The following is an 11963-nucleotide window of genomic DNA, read 5'->3' as shown; positions in this document are numbered from 1 at the left end:
AATATCAAATACAAGTTATCATTTACTACTAGATCACATTTTAACCTTACATACATATACCATATGGCCGAATATAGTCAATCATATACATATATATATTTTCACATTTATTATTACAAACATATCAATAGGCCGAATCACTTATATGTTCAACTATGCTAACACAAAATCCATATTAACATAACTTTATCTCATTTCAAGTAATCAACTTACCTTGTTTCCTTATAAACATTTAACTAGCTCATACCTGAACCTGTAATTCGATTTCACATTCGGACTTTACTTCACATTGCCCGTTGAACCGTTCAGAATTAAAAAGGATATGCGAATAGTCGGAAAGTTGGTACAATGCCAACGTCCCAGACGTGGTCTTACATGTAATCACATATCGATGCCACTGTCCCAGACAGGGTCTTACACGCAAATCATAAAACGATGCCAACGTCCTAGACGTGGTCTTACATGATAACACATAACGGAATCCTATGTCATGACATATGCTGTCCCAGACAGGGTCTTACACGCAAATCATAAAACGATGCCAACGTCCCAGACGTGGTCTTACATGTAATCACATATCGATGCCACTGTCCCAGACAGGGTCTTACACGCAAATCATAAAACGATGCCAACGTCCTAGACGTGGTCTTACATGATAACACATAACGGAATCCTATGTCATGACATATGTATCCTGTAACAACTCAATTTTTAGTGGTATCGAAAACAGTAATTTGGGATCACTAAATTCGACAAGTAAGCTTGAAAATTTAATAAATTAGTAATTATGGGTCAAGTGTGAATTTAGAAGAATTTTTGAATTAGTGAATTCTGTGATTTAGTGAATTTTGTGATTTAAAAAGAATTTAATTGGTAAATTGGGTCTAAAACGAGGTATCGAGACCTCAAATTCATAATTCGAGCCATAAATATTTTTATAAATATTTATGGAGTGTCATTGAGTTATTATAAAAGTTTCGTTAGAAAATTTTAACGTTTGGATAGTCAATTAATTAAAAAGGACTAAATTGAAAATAGTGCAAAATTTGTTAAATTGTGATTAAATAGTTTAAGTGACCAATAAGGAGGGATTTAAAAGGAAATTAGGCCTAAAGTATATGGTCTGGACGGTTTGGGCAAGAGAATCAGCAAGAAAATAAGGAGAAATAAGGGAAAAATTGGAAATTTTGCAAATTAAACATATAAAATAAAGAAAAAATTGAAAAATCTAGAGATATCATCATTTTTCTTCAGCCAATACTCATAGGACAGAGTTTTTAAGCTGGTTTTTCATATTTTTCATCATGTAAGTTCAATTCTTGCTTTTTCTTTGTAATTTTTCATGTTTTGTGACTTTTACAATTAAGTTCAACTATTGAATTCATTTGTTTTTGATTCTATGAATGATTTTGAAAGTTACCATGAGTGAGTACTGGAATTTTATGATGAATTATCATATATTTTAAGCTTTAATTTTATTATATTATGATTTTATTAAGTGATTTTAGTAGAAAATGATTTTTAGGACTTAATTGTTAAAAAGCTAGGAATTGGGGTTTTGTACTGAAATTATGAATATCAAAGGCTGTATAATAGCCTAAAATTATTAGATAAAGTGTTATTTGAGGAAAAAATTATTTCAATTAAAGTGTTAATTGAGTAGGGAATATATTGTAAAAACTGTAAGTTTTAGGGTAAAAGTGTAATTTTGAAAATTGAAGGGCATAAATTGTGAAGTGAATTAGTATTGAGTTAGATGCTAATGAATGGAAAATTTTATATTATAGATCGGGAATCTGAAGATAAATGCGGAAAAGAGAAAGTATCAAAATAGTCTCTGAACTTTTACAAATCCTACAAATTGGCCCAAGTAAGTTCATACGGCTGAATTTTTATGATTAATTGTTAATGTGGGAATGATATATTGTATCAATTCATATATTGTTGTTGAATTATGATTATGGTAAAAATGAGAAAAAAAATGAGATTGTTAGTTTAAATTAAGAGATGCGCAAGATTGAGTACATACGTTCTGTAATCAGTGATGAATTGACAAATAAGCCCATGGTGAATCCATGGAAAATTGTGAAAAGTAGGTATAGTGTTTCAGTGAAAAAACTCATACTAAGTTGTGAAAAATAGGTATGGTGTTTCAGTGAAGAAAACCATACTGAGTTGAGAAAAGTAGGTATGGTATTTCAGTGAAGGAAACCATATTGAGTTATAGCATTGTAAAATATTCAAGCAAATCGTGGCACCGGGCAAACGATGTACTCAAATTCGTAAGACGATCCTTAATTTGACAAGTATTTGTAAGTGCAATTGAAGCTAAATGTTGGAATATAAGTTGATATTTGATATTGAGCTCAATTGAGTAAATTCATTGTTTGAGATTGTGGTTGGCAGGAAATGTTGTATTATACTTTGAAATTTCATGAATGCTATGGTATGTTATTTTATCTAAATGTTATTAAACTGAGATAATTGTGAAAAAATAAATGTTTGAATAAAAGTTCTAATTTAGTGGAACATTGGATTGAGTACTTTCGTTCAGTGACTCATATGCATTGACGAAACAGACCATGGTTGGACCATGGCAATATGTGATATGTGATTTCCGTATAAGACCATATCCGGGATATGACATCGGTGTGATATATGCTTCCATGTAAGACCATGGCTGGGCTATGGCTTCGGTGTGTGATATGTGATTATGTGCAAGACCATAGTTATACTATGGCATTTTAAAAAATGAAGTACTCAATTCCGTAACCGTTTCCTAAATTGATTAAGAAAAGGAAGAATTAGTGAAATTATATATTGTATAATTGTTATAAGATGTTCGGTAAGAATTATTTTCTATGCCTATGAACTTACTAAGCTTACATAAGCTTACTCCTGTGTGATTAATGTTCTTTGTAGATTGATGTGAAATCGGTGGATCAGATCAACACATCAGGGCACACTATCCAGATTACTTCGATAAATTTTATTGTGCATCTTAAGGTTTATATGGCATGAATAGGGTTTAATTGAAAGAAAGTGAAGGTGTTATAAACTTAGTTATCAACATTTTCCACTAAAATAGTTTTTGGACAGCAACATTGAAATGATTTTGAAAAGTCGCTAAAAATGGTGGAAATTGAATTAGAAGTTGAGTGTGATATGAAATTAAATATGAATGAGTCTATTTCACATGAAAGAAATAGAGTAAGAAAAAGAGTTGTATATTTTTAGATATTTGAATTTTAGTGAGATAGAGTCAGAATAGCTTTTGAAATCCCCTGTTCTGATTTTAGAAAATCATTAAATATTGTACAGAAAGATTTGGAAGTTATAATTTATATTTCTAGATTCCTTAGTAAGTCTATTTTTAATAGAAACAAACGAGAATGTTATCCAAATTCTGTACAATGAGATAATTAATTTTTAGTGAAGAGGGGTCAGAGCTGTCAAACAATGAAACAGGGGAGATTTTAAAGAATAAACTGTACTAATTGGATAAACCAAAAATTCTGAAAATTTTATGGTAAGAAGATATTTGAGTCTAGTTTTAGGGAAAATTTATGGATCTAAATTTTGAGTTTTGTAGCTTGAGTTATAATTAAATTAGTGACTATTGCGCAGGTGGACAGTTTTATTATGAATAGTGAAATGAATTGTTTTGATTTGTTTTAGTATTCAGAAAATTATTAATGTTCCCAGTTTGGACCCGAACTATTTCTATTGCATGATTTAGAGTCTCGAGATTCCTTTTTAGGGACATATTGAATGAACGTGGGTGAATTAATTTTAAAAGAAATTTTTTATGCTTCGAACTAGTAAGTTAAGTTAGGTAATGCCTCGTGCTCAACTCTGGCAATGGTCTCGGGTAAGGGGTGTTACATATCCTAACTATTCCTAAGGTTCGTACGGGACTTTCAGACATTGTATCTCGATCGAATCGAACTCGAAAACATTGCTCCCAAGCATAAAGTCATTCGGTCAACACTTATATAATCAAGAATTCAATTCAACCTATATATAATTCACATATAATCAAAGTTAATAACATTTAAAATGCTTATAAACTTACCTCGGATGTCGACGAACGGAAATAAATGACTATCCAATTATTTTTTGTTTTTCCCCGATCCAAATCTGGTTTCTTTGGTTCTTGATCTAAACATATTCAAATTAAACTTATTTAAGCATAATTTTACTCAATTTAGTCTAAAAACATATAAACGGGTAAATTACCATTTTGCCTCTGACATTTTACATTTTTTGCAATTTAGTCTCTATTGCATAAAACACTAAATACACAAAATTTGCATATACCATAGCTAGGCCGAATCTTCCTATAGTTCATCTAAGTCCATACATTTTATTTATTTCATATTTTAGTCCCTAAAAATATTATTTTTGTAATTTATCCCTAAATACTCAATTTTATCAAAAATTCCAATACAAAACATATTAATCTAAAACATATATTTCATTATTCATCATTAAACATCACAAAACACAATTATTCATCAATGGTATAACTCAAAATATTCATCAAAATAAAAAATTCAAGCATGGGTCGGATAGTATTCGAAGCAACGATCTCAAAAACGTAAAAATTATCAAAAACCGAACAAAAAACTAACCTTAAATCAAGCCTCAAAGATGGCCGAACCTAGCTTAGGTTTCTTTCTTTTTCTTTTCTTTAGTTTCGATCAAAATAAGATGAGAATATGGCTTTTAAATTTGTTTGTCTTTTATTATAATAACTTTATAATATAATATATTATTATAACCTTTATAAATAATATAAAAACTATGTATTATAAACATAATGCCATCCACTATCTTAATTAATGGCCTAATTTCCTATTAAGGACTTCACATTTAAAGACATTAGCAAGTTAGCACTTTACACATTAATTAGTCAATTTCACATTTTACGTGATTAAGCCCTTTTCTCAAATTAAGCACACAAACAATAAAATTAATTCACGAAACTTTCACACATGTTAATTCATGCATAATAAACACAAAAAATAATATTAAAATATTTTTCAAACTTGAATTTGTGGTCCCGAAACTACTGTTCCGATTAGGGTCAAAATTGGGCTGTTACATGGATGATATATAAAGCTTAAATGTTTATTATGTATATGTCATGATTTACTTGAAACTTATATGTAATGTTATACTTACTAACCTTATGAGGTGGTGTGTATAGGAAAGGAAGTTTGGCATATGGCATGGTAAAAGTATATTGGTTGTTTAATTTAATATGTTCGGTAAGTTCAAGTTTTCTTTATACGAGCTTACTAAGCACTAGTTGCTTATATAGTTATTTCATTGCTTTATAGATCATCGGAAGGCTCGAGCGGTTGGAATCTTCGTCGGAGCACAATCACACTATCTATTGACTATTTTGGTAGCTTTTGAATAAGTTAGGCTAATGGTTATAAATGGCAAGTATAGGGTTGTATGTTAGTTTGTTATGTTTCAAGCATATGCCTAACATACTTGCGTATATATATGTTTTGAAATAAGTGGTATATGCTTGTGTTAATAGGTGATTTTGGTCTCTTATTTGTGTCTTGTGAAGGAATGTGACTAAGTGGTATAATTTGAGAATGAAGTAACTAAATAGTGTGTAACACCCCAAACCCGGCCCAAACGTTATGGCCGGATCTAGCGATGTCACATGATAGGGTGTTTGAAAATCCTGCTGTCGCGTTAAAACCATTTCTATTGAATTCTTTATCTTAATATCTTATTAGTTCCAAAATTGTGTTGCTCATTTAATCGATAGTTTCAAAACATTATTCGTTTGCGGAAGCTTTTAAAACAGATTAAACAAACGTACGTTTAGGAAAAACATTTGTTTCTTTTGAAAATCAAGATTTCTTACTACTAGCAGTTGTAATCCATAAGGTAAAGATAATTAAAACCCAAAACCAAAGTCCGAAAGTCCAATTACAACCCAAAAACTTAGCCAATAAAAATAGAATAGAAATAAAACTAATTATCATAAATATGGGTTAAAAACCATGAAAGTCCAAAACCGTGGTCAACGCCGAGTCCTCCACCGCACCGATCCATTTAAATTTGGGGATTACTTGTGCACAAAAGGGGGTGAGTTCACGAAAACTCAATGTGTAATCCCACAGAAAACAAACAATAGCAAATCACAGTGCACAATTAAAGCAGTCTTGGGCCTAAGCCCTTTTTCAGTATTAGTAACAGTTTGGGCCTTAGCCCATCTCAGTACAGTATCAAATATGCAATAGGACCTTAGCCCATCACAGTACCAGTAGCAGTCATGTAGTATTCAATAACAAAGTCCTACCCAACCAGCCTCTACACACCATCTCCGTCTAATCCTACACTCCATGTGGGAATCAAATCAATCCACCCATCCCTACACTTCAGGTAGTACCGAATGCGGCACAAAACAGTAATTTGCAGCTGAACTGCCAGTATGTTAGGCTTAAGAGCCTCTCAGTACACTTCCTCCAAATATAATTAACCCAACCCCATGCAATGCAACATATAAGTCATGACATGCTATTTCAGGACATCAGTACATATAACCAGTTCAGTATACCAACATACTATCATCATGCTTAACACATATATAAATCAAACAGTCAGTTTGTACAATTAGGGGTCTAAGTGATGCTTATCGACCCTACAGTAGGTTCACAGTCGACTTAGCCGACTCGTACAGCCTTAGCAATCAATTCAGTGAAAATGGGCTCACACGCCCATGTGGTCTGCTCGTGTGGGCCCACACGCCCGTGTGGCCCACTCGGCGCAAATTGGCCTTGGCCGTGTGGTCCATTTTTAATGTAACTCGTGCGAGCTAAATATTCATATATGTTTTCACTATTTACTTATATGTTCCTTCAAAGTTGTCTACTTGAGTCATTGTTACTAAATTATTTATATCTTGAGCTACAGAATTCCAAATTAAGGTCTGCTTGATGTCGTTGAAACTAGACTCAAATACCTTTCTACCATAAAATTTTCAAAATTTTTTGTTTAGCCAATAAGTGCAGTAAAATCTTCAATCTTACCCCTGTTTTGTTGTCTGACAGCTTCGACTTTTTTTGCTAAAAATTAATTATCTCTTAGTAAAAAATTTGGATGATGTTACCATTTGTTTCTATTGAAAATAGACTCATTAATAATTTAAACCTGTAAATTTTAACCCCTAATTATTTTTCTCCAATTTTTGATGATTTTCCAAATTCAGAATAGGGGAACCCAAATTCATTCTGACCTTGTCTCACAAAACTTATTATATCTCACAATTTACAATTCCATTACTTACATTGTTTCTTCTATGAGAAACTAGACTCAATAAGATTTAATTCCATGTTTTTTAATCCTCTAATTAGATTTCAAAAATTTATGGTGATTTTTCAAAATTAGCCTATGCTGTTGTCCAAATAGTAAGATATTTCGGCTTTTCGTCTAATCTCATTTTCTGCGTTTCGGGTATACACCTGGTTTCGTTTGATGCTAAAACAGTCCCCGAGCACTCCAAAGCCTATAATTGAACAAGTAACACTAATTTAATCTCATATAATGTGATCCCAATTCGAACTTGTATCGAGGTTTACCCATAAGCGACTAAACCTTACCTTCAACCGATGAACAATAATTCCCACACAAACTAAAACTCTAATTGGTGATTACGAGCCCTTGAATCCTCCCCTAATTGGCATAAACAAAACACTTCAGAAGAAAGTTAACAAACGGAGACAAATCACTTTTCTAAAACTTACAGAATGATCGCAGACAAACGTGGAGCGACACGAGGTAGAATGGGATAAGAAAAATCAAGAAGATGATGGGTGAAAGAGAGCAGAAATTCGGTAGCAATGAAGAGAAAAACGGCAAAAGGGTGGAGGGATTTTGGGGAAAGGAAAAAAAAGATGAACAGAATATTTGATAAACAACCCAATCTTTTATTTCTCTCCATCAAACTCCCCACTAAATCCACTACTCAGATTTTTAGTCCATCTCAAACTCTCCTGGACGCACGAGCAAAAATAATGCCTAAGCCAAGATTCGAACACAAGACCTCCTTCACACCAACACTCCACTTATCCACCAAACCAGCAAGCCCATTCTGTTAATTATTTGCCAACTTTTACTCAAAAGCCTACTGACCAAAGATAGGGCTTATTCATAAAAATACCAAAATTTTGCCCCAAGTTCTGGCTTGAACTTGGGACCTCCCAAACACACCCAGAACACATAACCACTAAAGCAAACAGATATTTTGTGTCACACATTTACAATACCCAAAAATAAAATTTTGGGCCGTTACATGGTGAATGTGTGATGTGTGTTTAGCATGTATAAGGCTCATATATAAAAGTGCCATAAATATGTTACTTGGTCCACTTGGTTTGGTCACATCTTTTGGAGATTATGATTTGTGGTGGACTTGTAAAGCTTTGTAAATAAATGTCTTTTGGTCACTTTGAGTGACATGTAAATTTATATTTTAGGCATGTTTATATGTGCGGTTGAAATGTTTATGGTTGCAAGGAAGTAAGCTTAGGCTATGGAGTGATAGTAAATTGTTTAAAGTTGAGGTGCTTTTGAATGACATATTGGTTAGAACCTAAGGGGATGTTTGGTTGAAGGTAATGGTTATGCCATTACCTGCCTATTACAAGCCTATTCTGTAGGCCCACTTAAACAGATGTTTGCTTCAAGGGAATACCCTATTACAGGTGTATTCCATTCTGAGCTTAAGTAGAGATATTTGGGGATTTCTATTTCCTTCCCTCTTCACCGTTTACCCATTCCTTGCCTTATGAACCTTTTTTTTCCCTCACAAATTCTCATCTCAAAAACACTTAAACAGTAGCCATTTCTTGCTTCCTTCGACTCCGGCATTCCTCCCCTTCATCCAAGGTCAGGTAAACATTTTTCCTACTTCTTGATCTAGATCTTTATCATGTATAGGGTAATTTAGCAGCTGCTGCTACAGCAGTTTTATCTTTTTTTTATCACCGGATCTTTTATTGACGCAGTCTGGCCATCACCTTCACTTCTATCATCATCATCATCACCTCCTTCCACATATGTACATACCTACATACATAGAATAGAATTATACGATTAGTGGTGAAAAGGCTTTGAAGGAACTGCCTCAAGCAAAAAAGAAAAGAAAATAAAGAAACGCTGTGGCTGATTTTTCAAAAGCTATGAGATCTGAGGCCTTTCTCATTTCCTTCTACCACTTTTTGCAAAATACCCATTTTTTATATTTGATTCTTAAGTCATTCTTCTTTTACACGGTTGTAGGTTTGTGAAGAATGATGATGCATGCACAGGGTTTTTAGCAGTTGTAATCCTGATGTAAATTTTCTATTTAGTAATTAGCAAAATGACTAATTGGCAGTGCGTTTTTCTCATTGGGATGTCTTGTTTGAGTGTTTTTGGCTTACTTGGTCTATGAATGTTGCCAATCCCACTGAATATATCTTATTTGCAGTTTACAATATAAAAATGCATAGTCTTTTTTGCTAGGTCTAGTCATTGATACCTCTCTTGGAACAAATCAGATAAAGCTTTGTCTTTCCTAAATGCAAAATGTATTTGCTTTGGGACAGGCATGTTAAACTTTTATTATGCCTTTTATGATGCGCTTCATGTGTCGATTTCATCAATTGCAGCATCTTCCTCTTCTTAAATTGATTCTTTGAAGCATTAAAAATTTAGTTGCCTAAGAGTCACTTTTTCTTGTGTAACCTGAATTTGTACTTTCCATGTTTATTATTTTCTTATAAATTATAAAAAGTACGTTCTCTGGTAATCCTTATTGTTCATCTTGGTTCTACTAAAGCCAGATACTCAATTTGTCATTGGTTTTGATACTATCTTCTTAGTATATGTTTACAAGAATTTCAGAGGCTTTGACTATGGCCAATGACGAGTTGTTACATGGGGTAGTTCTTTTGTTCGTTATTTTGTTTCCAATCATATCTGAAGATAGAATTTTTTTGAATGGAAGTCATGAGCATCACTATTATTGATTTGGAATATTGATGAAATCTGAAGGGGTTTTTTTTAATTGCAGATTTTTAATTGTTATAACTTAAAGGTTGGATTTTGTAGCTTGGTTAGATTCTTTTGTAGCCAATGTGCTTAAGGTTTTGAGATAATTTCCTTGGGTTTCATTAAGCTCCTATAGCATTTTCCCCAATGATGGAAACTTGGTTTTGATTGAACGGTTTTGGTTTTCAATTTATCTTTAGCTTTTTCACACTGCCTACTTCTCTCTCTCTCTCATGCATATTATGTGTGTATGTTTGTTTGCTTAGTTATTTTATTTATTATTGTTGGTGGTGTGAAAAAGCTAAAAATAAATTGAAAACCAAAACCATTCAATCAAAACCAAGTTTCCATCATTGGGCAAAATGCAATAGGAGCTCAATGAAACCCAAGGAAATCTGATTCTCTCTTTCTCATGCATATTATGTATCTATGTTTGTTTGTTTAGTTATTTTTTATTATTATTGTTGGTGGTGTGGTAAGAGCTATTGGTGAATGCCTTTATGTTGAACTGTTCATGATTTTGGCATGGCTATGACATCTAAGGGCTCTTTCTAATTGCACTTTTAGAGTTTTTGAAGTCAGATATTGTCTTCAGGCTTACTTAGTCAAAAGTACAGAGTGAATGGTGTTTAGATTTAGGACATGTATGAGATTGCTATTTAAGGTTGTACGGCCCATTTTCCACCCGGGCCCAAATCAAACCCAAAATTATTAACCTAGCCCAAAATTTAAAAACAAAGAGAGACCAATGGCCCAAACGGCCCAAACATAAACAAATTTCAGCAAAAAGAAAACCCTAGGGTTTCCCTGCCTCTCCAGCGCCGCGCCACCTGCTACCATGTGCGTCTGACGCCTCTTGCCACCGCCGTACGGTCACCTGCAAACACGCAAGAAGAAAAGCAGACAAGACCAGACTAGACAGAAAAAATCTAGCTTTCTCTCGGCTATAAAGCCGAATATTGTAAAATGAATCGAGGGGCAAAAATCACTATAATCGGGGGGTTCTTTTTCTTTTTTTCTTTTCTTTTTTTCAACTTTTGTAAAAAAAACAAATTAAAACAGAAAGAAAATAAAAAAAAAGATTCAAGGTGATTGCTGTTTTTTTTCATTTTTGTTTTCCTAGTTGTTTTATTTTTCTATTTTTGTTATTTTCTGTTTATTTATTCGCATATATATGTAATACAATAGGGAAAAAGAAAAACTCACCGGCCAGGGCTTCGAACGCCCGTTCTAACGCTTCGTCGGCCGTCGAAAACGGTGGCGGTGCGGCGAGCGTTACGGCGGCGCGAAGAGAACCCCAAGAGTCAGAAGTTTGAGAGAAAAATAAGAGGGGTTCTGGTTTTTTTTTAAATGGTGGTTAAAATGTTTTTTTTTCTGAAAAATTTTGATTTAAATATCCTGACCCGCATTTGACCCGACCCGAATGCGGTCAAGATTCGCATGTTATGCTTGAAGGGGCTATTTTCGCTTTTAGCCCCTCCACTTTTTAATGCCTCCGCAATTAGTTTTTTTATTTCTTTAAATTTATCCATTTAGTTTATTTTAGTTTTCAATTTAATCCCCTTTGAAGCTATGCGTTTTAGAGGAGAAGGGAAAATTTCCCTTCCAGCCCCTCTATGTTATTCGTGTGTTCAATGTGGTACCTTCCCTTTAATTTATTTATGATTTAACCTTGAATTTCGTTTTAAATTTTTAGTTTAGTCCTTTCGTTATTTTGTTTATTTTCTTAACAAATTTATTATTATTATTATTATTATTATTGTTATTCTCATTATATATTTTCATTTATATTTACTTATGCAATTTTAAATGTATGTGTCTTATTATATTAATATTATTATATATTTTCTTATATATGTATATACGTATATGTATATGTATTCTTTTTCTAACTTATT

The 11963-nt window shown here is 32.9% G+C and overlaps 1 long non-coding RNA gene across 2 annotated transcripts; it reads left to right on the top strand.

Moving 5' to 3' along the window:
• Positions 1–8758: 8758 nt before the first annotated feature.
• On the top strand, positions 8759–11157 carry LOC107945910 (uncharacterized). Of its 2 annotated transcripts, none has more exons than XR_005921649.1 (2): positions 8759–8924; positions 9313–11157. It is a non-coding gene; the product is annotated as an uncharacterized lncRNA (long non-coding RNA). The 2 variants fall into 2 exon arrangements; XR_001696772.2 differs by having other exon boundaries at positions 9039–11157.
• The last annotated feature ends 806 nt before the right edge of the window (positions 11158–11963 follow it).

Source organism: Gossypium hirsutum, chromosome D12 (genome assembly GCF_007990345.1).
Source record: "Gossypium hirsutum isolate 1008001.06 chromosome D12, Gossypium_hirsutum_v2.1, whole genome shotgun sequence".
NCBI lineage: Eukaryota > Viridiplantae > Streptophyta > Magnoliopsida > Malvales > Malvaceae > Gossypium > Gossypium hirsutum.
This window is presented reverse-complemented; position numbering and strand designations above follow the sequence as displayed.